At 28.3% G+C, this 25,794-nt stretch overlaps 1 protein-coding gene across 2 annotated transcripts in view; it reads left to right on the top strand.

The window, feature by feature from the left end:
* The window catches only part of LOC129983719 (complexin-like), a 550,382-nt gene that overhangs the window by 211,841 nt on the left and 312,747 nt on the right, over positions 1 to 25,794 (top strand). The window contains exon 1 of one of the 2 annotated variants that reach the window (XM_056093316.1): positions 11,702 to 11,825. The exons of the other annotated variant lie outside the window; for it this stretch is intronic. The gene's annotated coding sequence lies outside the window, so the exon portion shown is untranslated. Of the gene's footprint in view, positions 1 to 11,701; positions 11,826 to 25,794 lie in introns of those variants that run through there. 2 annotated transcript variants of the gene reach the window in all.

The raw sequence follows: 25,794 nt of genomic DNA on the forward strand, positions 1-25,794 counted from the left end.
GCTCTCTTAGAAAGAACTTTTTTTCCCTCTTTTATATTGCTACTGATTTCCAGGAATTAAATCATTACACTTTTTCTTCTTGAGACTCTTTTTCTTAAAATTTTGTATTTTTAAGAAGCGAGGAAAAAATACCATTTAAAATAACCAGCTTTTAAGCCGATTTAGTATCATGGGAATACTTTTTGTGTGTTTTCTTAACTTTTGGGAACTGCATTCCTAAAGTTCATAATATAGCAACGTATGTGAGAGGATTAAAATATAAATTAATTAAATTTACATACATTGGTAATTATATTTTATCTGCATATATATTTTTTTATTGCAAAGATTAATAAGAAGCGAGATTTTGTTCTTAGACGCTACTAAAATTTTAAATATTATAAAGAAATTCTAAATTTATATTATCATACCTTTTGGCTTTCTTGTCTTTATTTCTATATATTTTTATATCATTTAATTTTTTGATCATTTTATCTAATCGAAATTGTCATGAATAAATGTAATGCAACTTATCTTTTTTTTTTTTTAAAAAAACTTCTTTTAAGAGACAAAAGAGTTAAAAAGTAAAGACAATGAATAATTTATTAAATGTACTAATTATTTTTAGAAAAAAGTACTTGTTTTATCTTTTTGATAAGAATTTTTTTTTTTTACTTTTTATTGGAGTTATAATGTATAATTTTACTGATTTAAGGCTTCAAAATATGTAAAAAACCAAAAAGTAGAACGAATTTATGAAAAAATATTTAATGGAATACTTTGGGCAGCGTATATTAATTGAAAAAAAAATGTCGGTGTATTTTTTTTACATAAGATTAACGAAAGAATTTATTTCTGCATAAGAGAGACGCATCAAATATGATAAAATGTAGCAAATATTCTAATGAAAAAATCAACGCGAATCTTCATGCAATGTTATAAGGCAATGATTTATAGTCACTTAATCAATGCTAATTGTATTAAATGTTCCTTATTCTAGAGAATCTGTATTTATTTAATAAGTATATAACCAATGCGTCTGAAGAAACATTATTTACGTTTCAGTTATAAAGGTTTCGGAATCAAATTTTGGAATTTCTTAACCCCCGTTGTCAACGTCTTCATAACATAACATATCACATATATTCTATGTTTGTAATCTGCATCAGACACATTAATATTTACTGACCCTCTTTTGTAACTCTACAGACTTTTTTTTAATCTTGTTTATATTAAAAAGTATGCTTTGATATAACAGCAAAAACGATGCATACAATTTTATTTTCAAAGGTATATTTCATTACAACGTAATTTATTAAAATATTAGACTACTGTTTGAGAGAAATTGTCATCTCTGATGGGCCATTTTTGAAGAGCAAATATATGCCAAATGTGTGACCGTTGACTGAACTACAGCAAAAGTTTTATTGGCAGATTTTATTTTTAACCATCGAATATGAATCATTTTTAGTATTTTAAAAAGATTCGAGAAAATGAGAGGTGGAAAATCCTCACTTCTTTTAGCGTTTGTTACAAAACTGGGAAATTAAAAAAAAATTGTTAGGAAATTGTAAACATTTAAAACAGCTTTTAAGTCCTCAAATACACACACACACACACACACACACACACACACACACACACACACACACACACACACACACACACACACACACACACACACACACACACACACACACAAAATAATATATAAATAAAAAATACGGATATTAATTCCTTTTATTAATACTCATTTATCGATATTGACATTTTATTTTATTTATTTTTGGCTTATATCCTCAATAGCGTTTCTGTGTTTTGATATTTTCCCCAAGTCACGCAATTTCCCGTTCTGTTGATTGCTTCGCTTTTTTTCCCGGATCACAAAAAGAATGAAAGGAAAATACTCTGAACAAAGAACCAATTTCTAGGTGCGTGCCAAAATTTCCATTGGAAGTTTGTTTCATTTTCAAAAGATGCAAATGCGACTTCTTTATTTCAACAAGCTAAACGTCTTCGGATAATTTAAAATTTTTAGAACACATTTCATCGTTTATTGTAGCATTTGTAATATATTAGCCTCATTTGAATTATTTATTGGAAAGATATATTTTTGCAACAAATTGAACGACCAACTATATTTAATTTGTCTAAACGCCTTTTTGGCTATATTTAAATATAAAGTAGGTTGAAAATTAAAAAAAAACAATTAAGCTCAAGAAACAAAAACTGAAAGATCTATGGATTTTAGTCTAAAATGATAAGTTGTAGCGGCCATTCTGCTGTACTGGTCAAATTAGCGAAGAACAGGCCACCCATACGTATACAAAAAATCCACTGGTTCTGGTGATCACTAATTTGTGATCCATTTCGATGTGTAAGTAGTTCAGCTTTGAAATTTAATTAGGACCAATGAAGAGGATTATTCTGATTCATTGAAAAGTTAATAGACCTTTCCGACGAAGGTGAAGAATTCTGGACCAATGCTGATGTAAGTTGTAAGACAACTAAAGCAACTAGAGAGAATAATTTGTCACGTACGAATGAATCGAAGAGATGAGGCATACATGCAACGTGAGGATAATGACAATAATAAGGAATCTGAAGAAGAACCATCATTAGCCCTCGGAACTCTTTCAAACCCTTGGGTCTTTAAAAAGATTTGTCTAATAGCGTACTGAATCATTTACTGACTATTATTCTTACAGAAGGCTTATCCAACGAATGCTTTATAGTAGAAATCTTGGTAACAGTTCAAGAAAGTTAAATATACATGAATATCTTTCCGTCCTGTAGATCCTATCGTTTTTTCTTTTCATGATTAACACGTTGATGACTGTTTCACTCGCAAATTCAAGTGACAGCAAAAGTTTTCAGTCAATGTTGAATTTTAATGCAAATAGAACAAGCTTGTGTTTAGTTTATATTTCTTTGTTTTAAGGTGATGCTTAGTACGTGAATCACCTGTGATTCATACATACTATCTAATTAGACGTTTATTTCTCTACAGTTAAGAGAGCAAACAAGTAAGCATCTTATCAGACAAAGGTGCGAATCACAGGCATCCATCATGGCAGCGAAAAGGTTAAAACAAATGATGTTGCGTTATTCTCTCTTTTTCTGCTGTTGTTGTATACTAATGGAATTGTATTATTTTTAAGACATTACTGCTTATTTGGATGTAGTGTTGTACACTATAGAGTAGACCCAAGCGTTCCTGCCACCAAAACCTATTAAACTTCTAGCAGATTTATTTGAATATATATTAGGAAACATGAAATATTTTTTGAAATTATTATCTAGAATGATTCCGTATGAATTCTTTAATGTAAATTTATGAAAATAAACATGTATTTCAAGTCGTATGTCCCAATACGAATTTTCATAACAAAGTTCTTTTCTAATTAAATACATAGAAGTGTTTTAATTGAAATTTTAAGAATTTATACCATTGTTATGATATTGTAAAATTCTAAATATTATAATACCGTTGAAAAGTGTCGGACTGAGATTTTTCATAAAATTTTATTCATTTAGGGCAGAGTGTGAAAATATTGCCTAAAAATATCCTTTGTGCCTTTTGATTGTGTTATTTTCTTATTTTGCTTATGCCATTGTTTTCATACTGTAAAAGTGACCTGAGGATCAAATTGTAGTAAAAAAATATCTTTCCTGCATTTTTATTGTGATACAGTTTTCGAAAAATGTACCCAAATGCAGCAGCTTATAGTATATTTTCTTCAAGATTAGATTTAACCAATGAAATGACGCTGGTGAAAGTGCATTTCATTCCTCAAAACTCTCTGTATAAGCAGTTTGGTGTAGTATTTAATTGTTTGGCTTTCCTTTCCCATTAACAACATTTCTAAAATAACATCGTGCTTGCAAACTTAAAAATGCATTTTACTTTTTTTCTGCTAGAACAAATGTTTTAAAAGATTTCAGACGTGAATTTTAGATTATTTGAGATTTAGGTTGGAATAGAAAGAGATTGGAAACTCGTATATTCCAGAATCGATAAAATTAAAAATTCAAATACATGGGCTTTGTATAGAGGGTGGATCAAATTCGCTGGTGTAGCATGGAAGATAATGTCTAATTTAACGTTCATAAATTCCATACATAAAATCAATGCGTATTCAATGCAATCGGACTAAAAATATCCAGTTTTCTCTTATGAGTCTGCGTCTCAATGTCTTGGATAATTAAAGGTTGGAGGCGGGCATTTCATTGAAGATATGCGAGTACATTATTCGTACTCTCATTAAACTTTGTCTTTTATTCGCATATTGTTTTGACCTAATCAAAGATATACAAATGATTTATTGAGAAAAAAATTTTTTAAAAATGACTAAAAATATTGGATAGAAATATTTTCTGCAACATTAAAAGTAAACAGTAAAAAAGATAAAGTTTATTTTACTTTCTGAAATGTACAATTAAAAAAAATCGGTATCAAACTCGAAAATAGAGATTCCTAAATTTTCGAGAATCCTAGTAATAAAGAGAATCGCATTTTAATTTGTAATATAAAAAAATGTAATAAAATCTGTCTCTGATAACAAAAAAACTATTACGAAAGAGGTATTGAATTACTGCAAAGGTTATATTATGATTTTGTTGTTTTCTTAATTCTTTTAGTAAATAATAATGCACTAATCCAGAAATAGTGATTTCACATTCGATTGTTCGATCAAAATGACATCAACAAAATAAGTTCAATGTTGTCTTTATTCTAAATTCAAATTGGCCATCGCTATTTGTTGTCAATTTTGGAGTTTCACGAAGGAAAGAGTGAATTGCAACGTTAATTGATGATATTGATGCACTTAAGATCACAGGTAATGTGTCTAATGTGATTCCATAATGACGGACATTGGAGTATACCATTGACATTCTTTGAGGTACCAAGGGTGTTTACATTGAAATTTATTGACATAAGTGCCTTATGAAAAACTTTAAGATTTCTAAAATATATTGAAACAATCATATACCTAATTATAATAGTTTCTTTGTAAAAATTTTGTGTCTATCGGCATATTACTTTTAGCATATCATTATATAATAAAACATATCACAATAAGTAATATTTACATTGGGAGGCGCAATGGACTAGTCGGGTATTTATTACCCGCCACTAACACACACGCACACACACACAGAGAGAGAGCAACACACTTGCCTTAAACTGATTGAAGCCATTTACAGACGTGTAAAAGAAACAAACCATTCCTCCATTGCCACACTCGAATCCCAATGTTATGCAGTTTGACTTGGAGAGTAAGCACGAAACGAGATCTTGCATGCCACGTGTTATACAGAATTAGTTTGATATAAAAACAGAAATAAATAGAGCGTTTCTTACATAAGTAATCAAACAAATGCATCTTTTAAAAAAATTAGATATAAGAAACTTTATAAAAATAATCTTATTTTCCACCTTCTCTATTTAAGTGATTTTATTCAATCCTATGTTAAAGATTAACGACTTTTTTTTTTTTTTACTCCGCTGATTGTCTTTATTTATATTAAGTTCTTCCTCTCGTTGAAACTGAAGATACAAAATGAAAGTGAAAACAAAAAAAGGACCAATTAAAGACGGCAGATAGACAGTGGATTGCTTCTTAATGATTTGAGGCGCCTTATAGCAAATATCTGTCTTTAAAAAATCTTTTATGTCTCAAAATATCTGAATTTGTTTAATAAAAATTTGATGTAAATATATGTTGTTCAAAAAATAGGAAAAAAAATTGATCGATTAGGAAAGAAGGCACAAGAAAGTGAAAGAATCTTGAATAAAATGTGTTTTGAAAAGTGAAAATACTTATATTTCCTTGTGAATTTTGATGTATCTGCTATTATGCCACGAGTTAGAAAAACAAATAAAAAAAAGAGCTATAATATCTGGTTCAAAACATAGTAGTATGAAAATATATTAGATTTGGCTCTCTGTCCTGTTCTCATCTGGCACGACTCCAATCAGTCGTTGCATATCGAACGTAAAGAATATTAAATCACGCAAGTTCTAAAAAGAATTCTAGCCCAAAAATTTCTAAAGATAGTCCAGAATTTTAGAGTATGTTAAAATAAAATATTTGCTTTTGCTTTGCTTAACCGCACAAGAGCTATAAATCTGTAGCGATTGTTGTTGTTTTTTAAAGTTGTTATATAATGAAAAAGCACTGTCGCAAATTCATATTTATAAAATGTGATTTTGAAAAAACACGCAAAAATTAAAGATAAAATTTCTTGGAAATGGAAATGATATCGCAAGATAGTTTTTTTTTTGAAATTTTGAAGAAGTATAAAAGTAATTTTGTGCGATAATATACAATTCATAACATTTTAACAATTATTTTTGTCTTCAAAATTAGTTTAGATTACTTAGATTAGTGTTAAATTAATAAGAAATTGCATTAGAAATTTTGAAAAATCTTTTTTTAGAAGACACTTACAACCCAAGAATGAGCCGCGCTCCATATTTGTTATCTCCAGGAATTCTGGAGATTTTCATTCTTGAGATCGATTTTCAAATATGTAAAGACCGTATAATATTTTTAATATCTTAGGCACTTTTTGTGTGAATTCATATCTTTTGTTATTCAATTAATTATATTTATTCTTTCTTGGTGTCCGTTTGTCATATTTCACTATTTAATAGTATTCGCTTACTTTTCGAAGCCTATGTTATATCTGAAAAATGTAAATAATGAGAAATATTTCCAGAATTTTGATTTCTGGGACGGAATAATCTTGTATAATCGTACGTACTGGTGAAAGCAGTTAGGGATAATTTAATCATTAATCATTATTATAATTTAATACAATCATCTCATTAAGCAGCCAAGAATAAGTGGATTAATTTACACAGTTTCCATTGCGAATTATTTTATAGTATGAAATGTAAATCGAATGAATTTTAATCCATGTGATGTACGTTTGATTCAAGATGTCAGTTTGATCTAAGAATCCTTCAAATAAAGTTCAGGTGAAAAAAAGATGCGATGGTCTTCATTATGTAAGGAAACGTATAATTAGTTTTAGATAAAGCATTTATACTAACTTATTCTATTTAATAGTATGGCGAATTGCGATGAGCGAGCATAGAACCTGGGTCCTTATAGTTCGCACCGAGTAACATGACCACGATACAAAACCAATTGCTCGGGTAGGGTAGCTGTTAACTGGCTTATGAGCTTTTCACCACAATAGAATGGAAAAAAATTATTCATAAAACTATTAATAGAATGGAAAAAATATAAAAATTAAAGTGGAAAAATAATTAAATAAAAAATAATAAACATCATAAATGCAAAAGTTTGCATTTGTTTAATACATTCATTATACAATATCTCATAGTAATATTTGTTGAGTTTCCAAATAAAAAATTTTAAATTCGAGTCTAAATATTTTAAGATTTTAATTTAAATTCGAATCTGCCTAGGTCATTAAATTTCATTACCTGACTTACCTTCAGATTAGATCATTCTGACTAGCTTATGTCGACAGATTATTTAATTTTATGAAATAACCTATCGAGTATATGAAATATTAGATTTTTCCTACGAATAATATTAAATTCCTTGAGGATGCTATTTTTTTATCTAAGTAAATATTTGTGTAAAAGAATAACATTAAAAAAAATTTAAGGTAAATAAAAAATAACGCTATTTTGTAATGGACATTTTAAATGAGCACCTTTATTACAATCTGTCTTAGATCCCTGTTTTATTTCGGAATCAAATGTTTAGAAACAAAGGGGATAAAAATTAAATTCTTAGTTTAAAATACGCAAAAGATAACATGGTATTGATAAAAAGATATAAAAACTTTGTCTGAAGTGAATATTAGAGGTATGAAATTAAATAATATATATTGCCTTTAAATAATATTTATCATCACTGTTTTCTTCCCCCCGTTATAATGAAAAAGAAGAAATGCATTTTTTCTCCCATTTTAAAAAGAAAGTTAGATTTCATCCTTTCGTAATATTAAGTTACTTTTAAGAAAACTCTACCAGGAATTTCTTAGAAATGAGTGTATCCCAATTAAATTATATTGTCTAAAAGTAGTTATAGCAATGATTCCAACTGCAAATCGTATCAAATTTCTTTGTACAAGATAAATTATTCAGTTATTCTTTAATGCCTTTGCGATAAATTCGCAAATGAGTTCATAACGAAAGAAAAAAAAAACTGGTAAAATCAACATCCAGTTTCTAAAAGTTGGAACCTCTAAATAATATCCATTAACTAATTAAATAACAAAGGAAAATATTTACTGAGTGAAAATAAATCTACTGAGTTTTAATTATAATTTAGAAAATTTTTACAAATTTATATGTTTTAAATACTTATGAGAATAAACTATTATCTTTCATGTGAATCTTATCAGACTATGACAGAGATAATATTTTCTAATCAAGTTGATGGTTCAAACGGCTTTAACAGAAATTCAGCTCTAGAACTGAGAATCCCAATTCTATTAAATACCTGCAGTATAGAGTCTGTTTCAATTTAAATCTATGAGTGTGAAATCGTCTCTTTATGTGAAGTAAAATTTTAGAGATGCGCTTGCTATGGTGTCATACTCTTCCATTTAACAAAATTCAGAATGACGTATTTTGTTTTCACATTTCTTCAAAACATAAGATTGGACTAATTAAATTGGATGCAAGTTTATTCAAAAAGAATTCCATTTGGAAGCCTTTGTATAAATGAAGACTTTCAATTAAATGAATATTTGCCAGAGGTATTTTTCTTTCTTCCTCATTCATGAGTGAAAATATTCCCTTTCCTCAGAATACTGAATTTATAGGAAAGACTTATATTTTTCCTAAATTCAGTATTCCTGCGTTTCTCACTATTAAATCTTAATTATTATTAAGTAAGATTTAAATAGTACGCAAATGGGAAATTTTAATAATGTGGTCCCCTTTAAACTATACATTAGCTATTGAAACATATTTATGTTTAAAAAAATTAATGAATTCGAAACTCTTTTTTTTTCCTATCTTTATACTAAATAAATTTGAGAGAATTCTGATATGAATTTGAAACTGTTCGCTTTAAGAGAAGTACAGTCCAAGAGTTATACAATATTTAATGTTATTGGATAAGAATCGCAGAGAATAAATGATTCAAAGTTGCGTTTAATTTTTAATTTAACACGTAAAATTGTTTTAAAAGCACCTAAACATACAACATGTTATAATTTGTATTCATCTTTTTAAAACGTAAAGCTAATTTCCATCGTTTAAGAAAAAAAAATTATTTACAGTTGTATCAAACACCTCCGAAATACTCAATTTTCGCAATTACTCAATTGCAATTGAGCAATTTCGATTAAAAAATAATTACTTTCATTTAATCAAGTAGAATTCATCTTTGACGTTGTTGCAGTTCTTATTTTTGAGACACATTTTAGATATAAAAATAATGTATTTTCAAAAGAGGTTTGCTAAACAGCACAGTTGAAATTAAAAATTATTTTTGTTTGTTAAGAAGAAAGTATATACGATTTAATTTAAATGCGATATTTTCAATTCGCCTCTACTCTTTTGAAATAATCCAGCCAAGTTTAATTTCATTTTTCTTAAAATAGTGATTTAATTTAACAAATAATTAATCCCTTTTTCATGCAAGAAACATTCAGTGAAAGTTTTGTTTATTCAAAAGTTAGGACATTCTTATTTTCTAAGCTTAGTAATCGAAAGTAATAAATTTCTTTAGTGGATAATGAAAATGTCTAGTAAATTAAATTTTATAAAATTCTTCATTCACACAAACAGCTTTAAAATATAATTTTTTAAAAAGATTCGGCGAAACATTCCCTTTTAAAACACTGAAAATTACATAGCGGTGATGTTAGCTGGTGTAACGAAAATTTTCATGATAATTTCCCGTAAAAAGTTTTTCGATCATCCTGGCAAGCATTCAATTAATATTTGAAAATTTTGCTTAAATTTCGTTATTATAAAAAGAAACGCTTCCCTATTCATTTTCTTTATTGCACTTAATAAACATTTCTCAATTAATTAAAAAAGTATTTAACAAAAACAACGCAGATAATTCCGCTGGAACTCAAACAGTGCTTTCATTCTGTATTTTAAGTTAATGTTATACAAGAAATTAACAAAGTTAAAAAGTGGATCTACAAAAAAAGGAAAGAAATTCTGGGAGGCAGCTTTGAAATCATTTAATACTTTTTAAAATAATAATAAACAAAATGTCATAAGAATTTTGGTCGCAAGAGAATAAAGCATTTTTCTTTATAATACAGAAATTAGGAATATTTTGCTAAATATGGCTGATTGAACCGGTATTGTATAAACATTTAAACATCGCAATTAATTTTTAGCTTCCCTCACCAAAATTCCTTTAATTTTGTTAATATCAGCAACTTTGTTGCACAAATTAGCAATTAATATTTATCAAATTAGCAGATATATATATTAGCATATATATTTTATCAACTAATATTTATTATTCGATAAATACGATAAACATAGTTTATTAATTCAAAAAGTTAATTTCTCTCATTTTTGGTAGTATCAACTACTTTGTTGAACTAGTGATGCTAATGGATAAGGCAGTTTTGCCTCCAGATAATGATGATGATTACAATCATTACATTTTAAGTTTCGCGTGATAGTTAAGTGGGTTTATTTTTTTTAAATTAATATGGCTAAAAGAATTTATTTTAAGAGTTCGGATTAATAGAATTTATCACATATATTTTTACTTCTATTTCACATCTAATAAAAAGTAATTGTTGAAGGGCTGCAGCTGCTTATTCATAATTAGCTGGTCGTTTTTAATTACATTTAATTTTTTTAAATTTTTACGTATTCTTTTATATTTTTTTGCACTGTTTCTTATAATAATCTGAAAAAAGAAGCTTAACTGAAACTTGCGTGGACACAATTTTAGACAATCACATGTTTATATAAATTTACTTGCAATATTCTTCGTCTCAGACATGAACATGAACATTCATTGAACTGATAAAGAATCACTGTTTTTCGAGACAGCATTGGGGTGTAAATGTTTGATTTGAGATAAAAACTTATAAAAGATCGAAATTAAATTTTAGTGTTTCATTTAAAGGCTATATTAATATCAATCTAAACATGTAAGAGTAGGCAGCGTCATTATTAGTTTTATAAAAATGAATCGCTAAATATCAGATTAAAGATGTTAAATATAGAAGTGAGTCTGCGCTTACATTTCAATATTTGCTCGATAAATTCATATCTAATTCTGTGACGCGAAGATATTTCTGCCCTATATTTGTTGTTTCTGCTTTTTACAAAAACCGTATGCTGACGACTACAAATAATATTCACTTAATTCTTATAGCAAAAAGTTTTAAATTGGGATTTAAATCTGTGCCAACTGCTGACATATTACTATCGAGCAAAGAAAAGCGTTCCTCTTCAACAGAGTGACTTCTAAAATTCATATAGAAAAGTCAAAAAGTCTCCAAACATGCTATGAAATTCGCCAATCAATTAAAATTTAATTAAAACAAAAAATTCTTTTTATAAGAGGAGGATTACATTCCGATTTATTTGGATAGCGATATAAAACTCGCCAAATCCGGGCGCTATCGATCGGGAGTTGGTTGCGTTTGGCGATAGTTTTCCGGGGCCGCGAGGGCAACCCTGTCGGGCACAGGCTGCGCGCTCTTCTCGGGAGGTTCGTCAAAAGGGGTTCTGCGAGAAAACCCGGAGCAGAAGAGAATCCGAGTGTGCCTCAGCTAGCCAGCCCCCAAGGAGTGCGTCCGTCTGACTGTCCCCCCCTCCACTTCCCCCGTCGGTGATTTAGTTTGCACCACCCCCCAAGGTAAGCACCTCACTTTCTTGGCTTTCTTTTCCTGACCCACTTTCCCTGAGGGAGGAGCACAACGGGAACTTCGGGAACCGGACGACGCGCAACTTTCCCAAACTTTTCCGGCAACTTTTTCTTTCCCCTAGTTTGGAAGTCGGAATCGATTTAATCTGGAATTTTTATAAATTTTATCGGTGGGATACGATTTTCATTTTACCTAGAAAAAGGTATTTCGAACGTTTTGTTTGTTCTTTTGAACAGGATTTACGATTTGCTTAAAAGTTGTATGCGTAGAAACCGAAAATGTTGGGTGCTCGTCTTTCTGCGCACTGCACCAAGAAAACGCGTCGGAGCGCTTGGCTTTAATTTACTTTGTTTAGCAACAAATTTTGTGCATTTTTTTCTAGAAAAATGTAATTATATTTGAGAGTAAGCTATAAAAACTTTGTATCATTTTCTTTTTTCAGCGTGAATTTATTGTAATGATATGCAAAAAAAGATCCGAGGTTTGCTTTCGTGTGACCTAAATTTTAGTAAAGGTCAAACAGGATTTATTCATAAGGCGCCAAGTTAAAAGACCCTTTAAAAGTTAAAAAGCACTTTTTAATTAAAAAATTTTGGACTGTGAACCATTTTGCAAGCAAAAAAAGCGTGCATTTCATTTGCTGCTAAATGTTATTTTTGCAACAATCTTCATGCATCGAGACTTCAAACATCAAACTAAACGAAGAATGAAACAACTTTTACGAAAATTCAACAAAATTTTTAAAAAAAACATTATATTTATGTTAAGTTTAAATTGTAAAAAGTTTTTCTTTTAAAATCCTTGGAAATCTTCTTTTTAACATTAAAAATTTATGTATATTCTCATTCATTTACATATATAAATTTTATTGCACAAAAAATATGGAAATCTAGAAATTTTCAAGAAAAATTTAAAAGAAATCTGATCAAGTCTTGCAGAACTAATAAATAACGAAGACAACATTAAGATTCTATTATTATTATATTTTTGCTCATAAAATCTAACCTTTTTTTGCATGCTCGAAGAACCTAAACTTCTCTTAAAAATACTTACTTTTCGAAGTTTTAAGAAGGAAAATGATATCAATTGTTGTTTCAATGCAATTTTGTATAATGCATATACTTCAGTTTATTTTTTTCTATGAAATTGCTCCAAAATTTCAAAATTCTAATTTAAGTTATTTTTTTATAATTTTATATATAAAATTTTAAACGTAACAAAAAATTATCTGTATGATCTACAAGTAAATTTTCTTTATTACAAATGTATTAGTTATGCTTAGATTAAGTATATCTCTAAGTCAATATGCAGGAAAGTGTCCCTCTAAAAAAGAAAACGATTTTTAAAATATCGCCAACGCCCAGTTTTTTATTGCGTGAAAAAAAAACCCCATCCTGACACACACTCTTGATTATACTTTTTTCCCCCTTTGAATGGATTCGCTGCTTCCCTCTGAGTCATACAGTCCTTTTTTCTTCAATTTTATTTTAATCGCAAAGGATCAAATTTATTCTCTACGCAATTATATATTTATTTAACAGTATATAAAAACAAATCTAACAATTAATAATACGCAGTGCTTAAATTGTTCAAAATTCGCTTTGATTTATTTAGCAGAATATTGATGCGTTCAAATGCATATATGCATCACAATCCAATCTGAAATACCGAAATTTCAAATCTACGTCATATGCGATGCAAAATATTAGAGTAAAATAAAAATGAGTCATTTTCTAATGCTTATTTTAATTCATTTAGATATTTGCTCAATCAAATTACCAAGCAATTTTTGAAACAGATTAAATGTGCCGAATCGTATGTTGCCAAACGTTTAAATAAAAAGTCAGCAAATGCAAATTTTAAGAATTATGAAAGGATTTTGTTACAAGACGCTGTTAGAATATCATCAATTTTCATTTAGATTGCTTTTTAATTTTTGCGTTAAATTTTAACGTATCGTAATTATTTAAATATTTTTTTCTACATAAAATAAATGACTAATTTTAAGTACAATATAAAAAGCTTGTGGGTAATTCCAAATAATTTTCAAAGATGCTGTTGTTATTTATAAGCAACATTGTAAAATAATTTCATGCAAATCTCTGGGGAATAATTAAATAGACGAATTTTATTTTTTTCTCAAGATTATAAAATGATAACAATATAAACTTCAAGTTCTATGTTCTAAACAACAAGATAAACTTCAAGTTCTATGTTTTAAAACAGTCAAAAACTCTAGAGGCCTAATTAACAATAAATTAAATCATGCTATATAATAAATTAAATAATCGATTTAAGTAATAAACGATTATGTAATAAATTTAATAATCGATTTCGACTGTTTTTATTAAATATTTATATTTGTATTGCGGAAAATTTTTAAATTCTGTAGAACATTTTTTTAAATGTATTAATCTGCCTTTTTGGCACAAAAATTCAAACCTTTTTGCTGTATATCTTTTAATTAATGCCATTGTCCGAATCGAATCTGGAGTTGCATCTCATCGTAAAAAAAAGAAGCAACTAATATATATAAATATTCTTACAAGCATTCCTTTTCATATAAATTTCCATCTCTAGCTATTTTACTCCTTACAATAATTCATAGGATTTTATTAAATTAAATATCGAATGCATATTAACACGAAGAGTATAATAGTTTCCTTAAGTTCATAAATATTTCATGAAACAATTAAAAATACTGATGTTCCATAGTACATATATGATTCAATAGTACATATTAAATTCCAGTCATAAATTAACCAATGGAGTACAGATATGCAAAAAACTGTTCAATTTCACATCATATGTTTCATATCCTTTTTCCATTACCTCAATTTAGAATTTCCAGCCCTGAAATAAATATTTTAAACTTAATTAATTTAAAGTTAAAAATAAGAAATATTATTTCATACCTGTTCTAACAGCGTTTCAAGTGATTTAGACCATTATTCTAAGAATTAAACAATTCAAACATAAAATAATGAGCATTTCTATCTTTAACTGGCTTTGTCTAATATTTAACTGAGATTTTCTGGAAGAATGCTTTTCCCCCCCTTAAACACTAAAGATATATACTTCCAAAGAAAATAATAGAGGAATCCGAACTAGGAAAAGATTTTTAGATACAACACATTGTTAAAATGAAATACAAAAAACAATTTTTACGACGCATCAAAGATTTTCGCGCCTTAACGAAAACATTCCTGCAAATCGAATGCGAGACACTGCGTATCTTAAATTTAAAATATCGAAATAATACATCTGCTTCTTTCCCCCAGTCACGCTTTATGTTCAGAAATTTCACGTTTATGCCAACCATCAGAAAAGATTCCCCGATTTAATCTTATTAGAGATTTTCTGCAACAAATATTTCCACGGAAAAAAAATATACCTTCCAAAGTCTCTACCTCTGATACACTAGAAATGCTTCAGTTCATTACACAAAAGAACAATTTCCGCTCCCCTGTCTTTTGAAATAGAACTATCTTTCTGTCGCAGAAAGAGAAATTTTCCGAACATCCTCTTTTCAAGATATTAAAGATCCTTTTTAATGATACAAAGAAATGCGCATTCCGTATTCCGATTCAAAGATTATGCATTTACATAAATTTATTGTGTATCCGCTTCGTTAGGAATTTTCCGATGTTTCATTAAAATCCGGTGCATCGAATGTTGAATACAAATCGCGTTTCTCGCTTCCGAAGTCGCTCTTTTATTTCGTTAAAAATAATAAAACATCAAAATGGTCTTAAAAACGCAACAAATTTTGCATATTGAAACGTTTGATTTCTCTAACGTTTTTGCGCTCCCCTGTCTCCCCTGTCTTAGAAAAATGTATTTGTTCATTATTGAGACGTGAAATTTCCGACTCCAGCCGTTCGTTATGTTTTTCTGCCTTCTCACTGCAATTAATACGCCGGTGATTCTCAACAATGCAACTGCAAATAATTGCTTTTCGGCATTTTTCCCCCAGTTCGAGGCAGTGTAATAATATTAACTGCTTTCAAACATGTAAGAACATGAAACATGAAAAGAAAATGTTTTAAAATTTTAGGATAGATTATTCATATAAAACTTTCTGTCTGATATTCTTCTGTTCATATAAAACGAATTGTCTTTTAATGAGTGGAAATTATTAGTATTTTTTTGGTAATGCAGGGGCAATCAATTTCACCTCTGCTACCGAGATAATATCTATAATACTAAATCTTTGGAATTTCTTTTCCCTAAGAATTTGGGTCACTTATCACCCTGCTTATATCTTTATTCTCTTACTTCATTTTATCATTACTTTTGCAATTCATAGTTTGTAATTAAAGAGGGAAATTGAGAGTAGGGTACTTCATGTGTGGGGAAAAGGGAGAGAAAATCTTCGGTTCAGATTTCGCCAGTACCGCAGTCTAAAGGAAAGATTAAAACGTTGAGATAATCTGATATAATCAAAGTTAGCAGCAATTTCCCTTTTTTTTTGTCTTATCATTTTTATAGTTTTCATCACTTATAAATTTGTTTCAATTACAAATGAAGAGAAATGCTGAGGCCGGTTTTATTTTCCTTCGGATTCTATTCAAAATTCAAAAATAGTAACGCTTTTTAACTTTGAAACATACCTTCAACCCAGAATTATGTTCTTATGTCTACAAAAATCAGATTATTTTTTCTATTCCAGTACGTATTTATTAAGTAATTAACTATTCCGACATCTTCGTAAAATGTGTATCTAAATGGTGTCCTAAAAATTACGATGTCAGGTATACTTGTCAAGTATAGCGTATGTGTAATATGAAATTATGTTGTAATGAGATGACTTTTAAAAAAAAAATAATCACAACCATTTATTTATATAAACTAACGTACTTTTTTTTAGTATATAAACGAAAAGGAACATAAAAATGAATTTATTATTTTAATTAGCCATTAGAGTGTGTTATTGAGCAAAGCATGGTACAACGTATAATAATCTTTTATTTGTTCCTTTGATTTCGACTTGGCTTCAAAACATTTTAAACATCTTGAAATCTACGAAAATGTTTGAGTTTCTACTAAAATTGTAATTCAAACTACAAATTGTCACTACTTATTACTCCTTAAGAATGAACTCGTCACAACGCAAATTGCTGTACTTTTTCTACGGCAAGTATACTCGTCAGAAACAGTTAACTGATTAATAAAATAATAATTATAAAACTGCATCTAAAACAAATCAAAGAATTTTTTTAAAAATTCTATTTGAAACTAACAAAATATATTTATTTCTTCTCCTTATATCATTATTTTTGGTTTAAATAGTTTTCAAAATACGTTTGGAGAGAGCATTTTTTCTTCATTTACTATTATTAGCATTACTTCTATTTTTTTTTTTTAACATTGTACTTTTTAGGTGAATTTGAAATGTGACAACGTTAATTTGAAACGATAACACCAATTTGAAGTAATCTTAGTCCAATGTTACTTTAAATTATTGTTAAATTTTCTCATTTATCATGAAATATACACGAAATTGTCGGTAAAAATGTATGTTTCCAACACTCGTGATCAAGTTCCATACTTCACGATCCTATTTTTCTTTGTTGAAATTACATCTCTGAAATATGATATAATCTGTCGGCGCATCTGACATTGGATGTATATTCTGTCACTCGCCATGTAATTTTTAATAAGTTATTTAACAATATTTTTTATCCTTTATTATATATTTTATTGTTTTATTTTTTTTTCTTCAATTTGCTGCATTTCATATTTAGAAACATCAAGATTTCAGTACCACAATATTCTATAGAATGCTAATTATTTTTTACTATAAAATTATTTAATGCTTAAACTATAATAATTGTGTGATCGTCATTCGAGTATAGATGTATTTTTTTGTTAACAATTCATAATACATCAATAAAAAAATCCAGTTATTATAATATGTTTAATATCTTTTGAAACAATCATTTTAAATTGGATTTTCTTCTATAAAAGTAAAGAAATCATAAAGCTAAAAGGTAAAATTAAAACAAAAACAGCAAAATGCCTTGATGCATTGTTAATCTAGTGAAAAAAAGAATATAAAATGAAAAAAGAAACGAACTTCTTTTAGAGAATTCTTAGAATCAAGCCTTTAAAACCGGTATCTTCTGACACGCTTTTTAAATCAAAAATGCATCCATCATTTCATTTCTTTGTGACAATTTTCTGACTGTATCCACTTGAATGCTGAACTGCGAAATACATTTAATTAATAAACTATTTACTTAGCTTAAAAGCACTCTTCAGCGCATGATGATAAATTCCGTTAAGTTCGTTAGCAGTCTTATTTGAAAGATAATTCGATTTCGCCGCAGTTTAGATATGTATGTTAATTTGATTAAGCTATTATCTCTTGCAACACAAAGGCTCTCCCATGAACTGCGTATTTTTGATGTTGCCTCTCAAGGCTGAGAGTGGCAGTTCCATTCAGTTCTCTCGCTGAATATTTTTCAGAAGTGTCCAATTATAATTCCGTCGAGTTTGCGTTATTTTAACTCTTGTCAATGTGAATTAAAGTTCGATATATAACGTTTGTTGTAAAATGAATGCTAAACTAAATTTTAATCGTATGGGACTTTTCTAATTAAATGAAATTGATATTGATTATTATGGACGTAATTTCAGTTAAAGAACTTTATTTCAGTGTGTTCTATTTGGGAAAATTGCGTTTGACTTGAAATGTTCATTAAAAGTATATAGTGCTAATTATAGATTTGAAAAATGTTTCAGTATTTTGAAATGCTTTTTTTTCATATAAATTCATTTTAGATTCCTCTTAAATATTTTTTAAATTCCTATAACTAGGGATTTCCTGATGAAATTAATGCAAATCCTGAAAAATTTGCTTTTCAATAATACATTTTCTTATCTACGAATGAGGAAAAGTATTGAATAGCACTTATACGATGTTGACAGCTTATAAATATATTTTTAGATATACTAATAATATTTTGATAAATTGTGTTTCTCGTGTTATGTCTCCCTTTACGAATATCAGTTTGCTTCTGAAATTTTTAATCTTATAAAACAGATAGCACCAGTCGTGTTTCAATTTTATTTTTTGCTATTGAAAATATAGATAAAATATTGTAATTGTTTAAAAAATTCGAAATCTAGATTTTTACGAATCTCCGTGATTTTGATTTACCTGAGTTCGAAAAAACCATTTTTGGTATTACAATCAGGCAAAGATAACTCAAAAGCGTTTTGAGATAGAGAATGAAATTTAGTACACTTTATTGACATCAAATTCGTAGATTTCTGTCAAATTTTGAGCAAAATTCGTTAAATGAAAGTTTTGTCTATCAATCTGTTCGAATATAAATTAACATAATTACAAAATAAGAATAGGTAGATGGATAACATTCGGTACACCGATTTAATATTAATAATGTAGACAGCTACCAAATTTTGAGTACGTACAATAAGGGTTAATTCGCTGTCCGTCTGTATTATCCGAAACTTGCAAATGCGATGGTTCAAAAACACATTGACTTAAATATATCATAATTCATGTGGTAATTATTTTGTAATTATAAGTGCAATTTTGTGTCAAATTTTTATTTCAACCAGTTGGGAAAAACGTGCTTAAAACACAAATTAAATTTTCGGCTACTATTAAGAACATACCAGGGATTCATTGCCAAAACATTCACCTAGGATCTCATGACAGATTCAGTAAAAAAGCTCAATTTACGCCAAAGGTTAATATTTCATAACTATTGTACACCATTGCCATGTAGGGAGGCTTCTGAAACAACACCTTTATTACTGAGTATGCGTGAAAGTTTTGGAGGGACTACTCCTGACTGTTTATACTTAAATTATACTATATAATTTACGTTTAACTTGAACACTTTTCCTTTTACTCGGATAGCACTGAATGCCTTTGCATTGCCATAATTGTGATGTCTACGTAATTTGAAATAGTAGAATAAATGACATAATCATTACTTCCGTGTTATTATTTTCGGAGATATTTTATAAAGCAAGGTAATAAAATATATCTCAAATTTTTCTATTTTGACCTGAACTAAAGTTGACAGTACAACGAAAATTTGCTTTATTTACTCACGATCTAATAGTCACGAATTAAAATTCAACAATATTTAAAGGTATTCACAACTCATTTAATTTTAAGCCCCACTCATGTATATTCTATAATAATTCCATCTATTGAAGTTATATTCTCTCATTTCATTTCACTAAAACGTTGTTATAATTTTAAGAGCAGCGGAAGAGCGACTTTTTTATTCACAAGTAAAGCAGCTGTTTCCAATTTCATGCAAAATATCAACTTCAACACACAGTAGAGATAATATTGATTTTATTATACAGATGCAATGTTTCTGCATGCTATCTTGAATTTTTGAAAGTGAATCTAGTACAATATTTTGTGAGCCATTAATGTGTATCAAAGCTCGGAAGACTTAGAATTGAAATATTCTTTGAGTCCGGACTATGCATTGATTTCTGATATTTTCCAGTATTGTTTTTGAAAGCTGAATACTAATACCACATGGAATCGAAATTCAACAAATGCATTTAAATTCATTGCTGGAAATTATTTAGATCACTAATATCATCAAAAATTTGATTTCTTTAATTTAAAGTCTGATTCCTTATAATACGACACGTTGTCATATTCATATCTTATTATTAAAATTACATTAAATATTACATGCCCATAGGAATATTCTGAAATTGATAATTAACAAAATTGCAATTCGGCAAATAATTATTTCTAGAAAAAGCTACATTTTTTTACATTTTTAATAGTATTTTTAATTGGATTTTAAGGCCCCCCCTTTCAATTAATAGGTTTTCGTTTCCAATCGACAATAAAATATAATAGCTTCACTTCTTTAATTTCATGTACAAATAGTCAGAACTTGCATAATCTTGATGGATGCTTGTTTTAATGCCTATTGTAAGCATACTGACTAATAAACTTGGAGTTGTTTGGTATTAAAATTATTTCATGTGTAACAACTACTTTTGAATAAAATATGCAACACAAATTTCTTTTACCATCTAAAACGTTTTTAATTACAATTAGAATAACAATTATTCCAGATACTTTTGAAAACGGCCAATAATTAATTTTCTCAATTATTTTCCTATTTTTATATTAGTGCTATACATTTTGTTCACAAATGATGAAGTATAGAAAAAATTGAATCCATATGAGTGATCCATATATATAAGCTTTATTTTAAGCTGGCCAAATCACTTTTTTTTCAAAAGTCGTTTTAAACAGAATAGAAATTTGAATAATAAAAAGAAATTTGAAAAAAATAGTTATAGACTAATTCGAAGTGTAACGGAAACAAAAAAAATTTAGACATTTCTAATTAAAATTTTAAATAATTTTAGTACTTTTAAAAAATGGACAATATTTTTTCACGTTTTATATAATAGGTGCACAAAATTCGGTTAAACTCAGCTTAGATATTTAGGAGGATATGCAAAGAATATATATATATGTTTTAAAATATCGATCCTCATTTATATGAAGATGAGATTTAATAAATGTTGTCAACAAGTTTTATCTGGGGTTTTTTGGTAGTTGAGAAAAAAGTTATTCTGGTAAACAGGTAAGTTTTAATGATTCTGCGGTGAGACCTCAGGTTGAACAAAACTTGCTATGCGAATGAAAAGAAAGAATTCCGCCGTAAATATTCCATCAGGACCACTCTGTCCGGACTCGTTTTAAATGGAAATTTATTCTCCCCGCAGAGCCGCTCTCCATTGAATTCGGAGATCTTGAGCCGCCGCATCTGCGGCTCATCATCGCGTATTAGGCGGCGGCGCTCGGGAAAAGAAAGATTTGCTCGCAAAATGCTGACGCCGGCAAGAATGCAGAAAACACTCGGGAAAGAGAGTAAATATGTCTCCCACTATATTTCATCATTTTAGATTTCCGACGAAGAAACAGATAGAGAATGTACACAAGATTCCGTGGTTGAGCATTTTTGTTATGGAAAGCATGGAGCTTTTTTATTTTAATGTATATGCATGATATGAAATAAAGAGAAAAAAAATGCTGAATTGGTAAAAATGTTCTGCTTTTAAATATTGCTATTGAATTTTGTTCTATTAGAAAGAATATTTTGGGTTAAATAAAAAGATATTCGCGGTTAAATTGGATCAAACTCATACTTCTCAGTATAATTGGACCAATTTAAGTATGTCAGAAATCAATAAAAGCAGAAATGTTTATTTTTACTGTAATTCCAATGCCTTTCATTTTTAAATATGTGCTGATGTGTGATGTACGTCACAAAGCAAGAACTTTTAATAAAATCAATAGGGTTTATCTGCTAAATATCAGGAATTCTAATATTTAGATTCGTAAATGCAATTAATAATCTTTCAATTTTTCTATTTTTAACAAGCTATTATTTTACAACAATAAATGAATGGAGTAATTTTAAAATGTATGTGCTGGATTGCGTTTTCCTAAAATGAACTTTTAACTGCAATCCTTATAATATTTTAAGAATTAATTTGGCAAAAGAAGTATTGAGCATTCACGCTTTCTTTTACTAACAAATGGTTATTATTATTTAAGTTGTCAATTCTGACTTTTAATTTCATCAACGTTTGAAATTTTCTTTTAATGCTACTGACTTCGTACATAAATGTATTTTATTTCCTTTTCCATTTTTCTGTAAAAAAAAGCCTCTGCAAGTATCGTTAGTTTCCCAAATAAGTATTAAAGTTCAAAACAATTTTGCATACATTTTGTTTAATTTTGTAATGCATTTAAGTAAGATTAAGATTTTTATAATTGTGATATTTCTGTTTTATTGAATTTCTATTGCTTTCAGTTGCAAGTCTTTAAACATAATAAAGAACAAGTTAAATAAAACGAGGATGGCAAATCGAATAATTTCTAAATATTTAAATATTAAATTATCAAAATATTTAAGAATAAAATATTGAGATAAAATATTTTTAGTTTATTTCGACAAGTAATTTTCATTGTGAAAATGTTTCGCAATATGAAGAATTTCCTTCATACTTTCAATGCTCTTCCAATTAATGGGTCGATTAAAGAAAATTCTACATCAAATTAGAACATAAGCACTCAAAATATAACGTTTCACTATGATGTTGGTAGCATAATTTTTCTAAGGAATTAATTACTATGTTAAATTTACCATTTGAGTTTTAACAATCAATCACTTTGCTTCACAATGTTGCTGAATTATTAGTGTTATAATGATGTGACACTTGTTTACGGATAATGCCTTTAATCACCTAACAGTTCTGTAAAACCTTTTATGCCTCATTTTCTTTTAATTAACTTGAAGGTCAAACATATAAAGTAAATTTGGGTTTTAAAGCAATTTCCCTGCCTTGGATATGCAACCAGAAAAATTTTGGTGAACTAAAGAATTTCTAGCGCAAAAAAGCTATTCCGATGTTAAAAACGGTAAAAGATGAATGCATTCTATCGGTTTATATTCTAGTGACTGAATATAATTCATATTTCAGTGAATGTATATATATATATTCACCGTGTTTTTTTAATACAAAATAGAAGGATTTATTACAAGTGTATATGTGTAAATGAAAGTGTATTATTACTTTAAAAGTATCAAAATCACATTATTCAGACCGAGATAAGATACAAAAAAGATCTAGCTTAAAAATTTTAAAGTACGAACATAAACCACTGCTTCCGTGCGGTTTTAAATGAAATATGGTGATCTTTTGAATACAATGAAGGTTTTGCATAATATCTCAGAAAATATTCTGGGGAGAAAACGTTTTGAATAATGCATACAAATCAGTAATTCAAATTTTCCTATCACGCGATAACCAACTTATGCAAGAAAACGCGGCTTTTTTTTGTTTCTTTAGCTCTTTTCATTACGAACGTATTACTTATGTTACATGTTTCTTATTAAGACTACGCAAAAAACGTAATTTATTGTTCATTCAAATTTTTTGAGAAATTTCCATTTCCAAAAATTATCAATGTGACTTCCATCTCATGCTACAATGGATTTGTTTGCATTATTAAAGCATCAGAGTACAAAAAATGCGCTGCCATTAAAATTACTCATTCAATTAAAATACAGCGTATAACTAATGTTTACTTTTACCATTCTTAAATTATTTTTAGAAGGGGGTGCTGCAGTTTGAGTGAGTGAATTTCTTTCTGTATTTAATTAAAAAAATAAAAGTCTTTTAATAATAATTTTGCAATTTCGAAACAAAATAATCATCGTCTACATCGTTTAAAAGTCTTTGATGTAACTATAGCCATTGGAAAAATTCTCGTTTTCGGTAATGAAGTTCCTGATTTCAAGCCAGATTTCAACACAAATGTGTCCCATAGCGATTCCAAAGAATATACACAAACTATTTTGGAGCAAAGTTTGTCCTGATTATAAGTTCAGAGATGGGAAAGGTTTGTTTATTCGTAATCTTTAACCTCGGAATTCATTTCTAAATTATAAACTTTATTAGGAAATACTCTTCTTATTGATTTTTTAATATGTTTTATGTTTATATGTTTTAATTATTTACTATGTTTTGTGATCAGAAAATATATATTATCTGATTACCAAACGAATGCGTATATTTGGGATTCGTAATTACCTTAATTTTCATCATTCAAATTAGTCTACATTATTGCCTATCTTTGAAACTTTAAAAGCTATGAATTCCTGACTTTCCGAGCTTAAATTTCTATTCTTTTGATTGCAATAACCATATATATATCTGGCATAATGATCTTTGTTTTTCGTTTAATTCGTATGTTTCCATTCTTTGAAGTTTTGAGCTATTTCTTTTGTAAAAAGCACATTAAACTACTTAATGCAGTACGGATAGCACTGAGTAATGCAGAACAGTATACGGTAAAAAGAAACTATGTAGTTTAATTACCTATACTGTAAGAGTCTGAAAGAGAGCAAGTTTCGTATAACAAGACAGAAGTACTTTTTTATAGGCATACATAAAAATATACTAACGGAATGTTTAGTTTGAGATTTGAATCATATTCGAATACCAAACAAAATATATTATTTGTTTGAAGTAATATTAAGTAAATCGCAAGAAAAGTGAATACAAATGAAAGAAAAACTGAATATCTGCATTGACAAGAAAATTCGTCATTGAAAGAGTTTTTTTAATGAAATATTAATTTCTTATAACTTAGTTTTCTTTTAATTTGAATGTTGGTCTTTTAATTCACTAGGCCATTAATAAAGGTTTTGAACTTAAATTTCAATGAAGATCCAAAATTTTGTGAAAAAACTAACTGTAATTAAACAATTATTATTATTATTTTAATTTCATAAAGAAAATCTGTTTGTTTAGTGGGGGGGGGAATGGAAACTCTGCAGATGGAACAGATTTTTTATGCATTCCTTTTAGATGGTATGATTTTGCAGTACTTATTTTCCTTAAATTAAAAAAAACTGAGAGCAATAAAATAAAAACTAATAACAGATTCTTTTTCTTTACTTTTGGGAAATGTATGTTTGACTCCTTCAATGTTATTGGAAGTTATTGATATGAAAAGTTTATCGTAATAATTGTATCGTATCATATGTACATTACAGATATATATTATAATTAACTCTAAATTAATTATTAAAGAAATATTATCTATTTTATAACATGCAGCAAGTTTGATTCTGAGATCCTTTTGAACAATGTGGCACAGTGACCTTATTTAAAGTCATTGCTTTGAGACTTAAATATGTTAAGTTGGTATACAGAATCCACCAAATATGCATAGGGGCATGGTTACATTAATTTGTCGTCGAGTATCAAACGTTTTCCACATGGAGAGACGCGGTAGTTTGAAAAAGGGATTGCGTCCTGAAATTTTTCTTTGAAATCTGATTAAAATGACTCGGTTCGTTCCCGAAATTTTGTGTTTTCGAAATAGGACATTAACGGTAACAATATGTTAAA

The sequence above is a fragment of the Argiope bruennichi genome, chromosome 9 (genome assembly GCF_947563725.1).
Source record: "Argiope bruennichi chromosome 9, qqArgBrue1.1, whole genome shotgun sequence".
In the NCBI taxonomy this organism is placed as follows: Eukaryota; Metazoa; Arthropoda; class Arachnida; order Araneae; family Araneidae; genus Argiope; species Argiope bruennichi.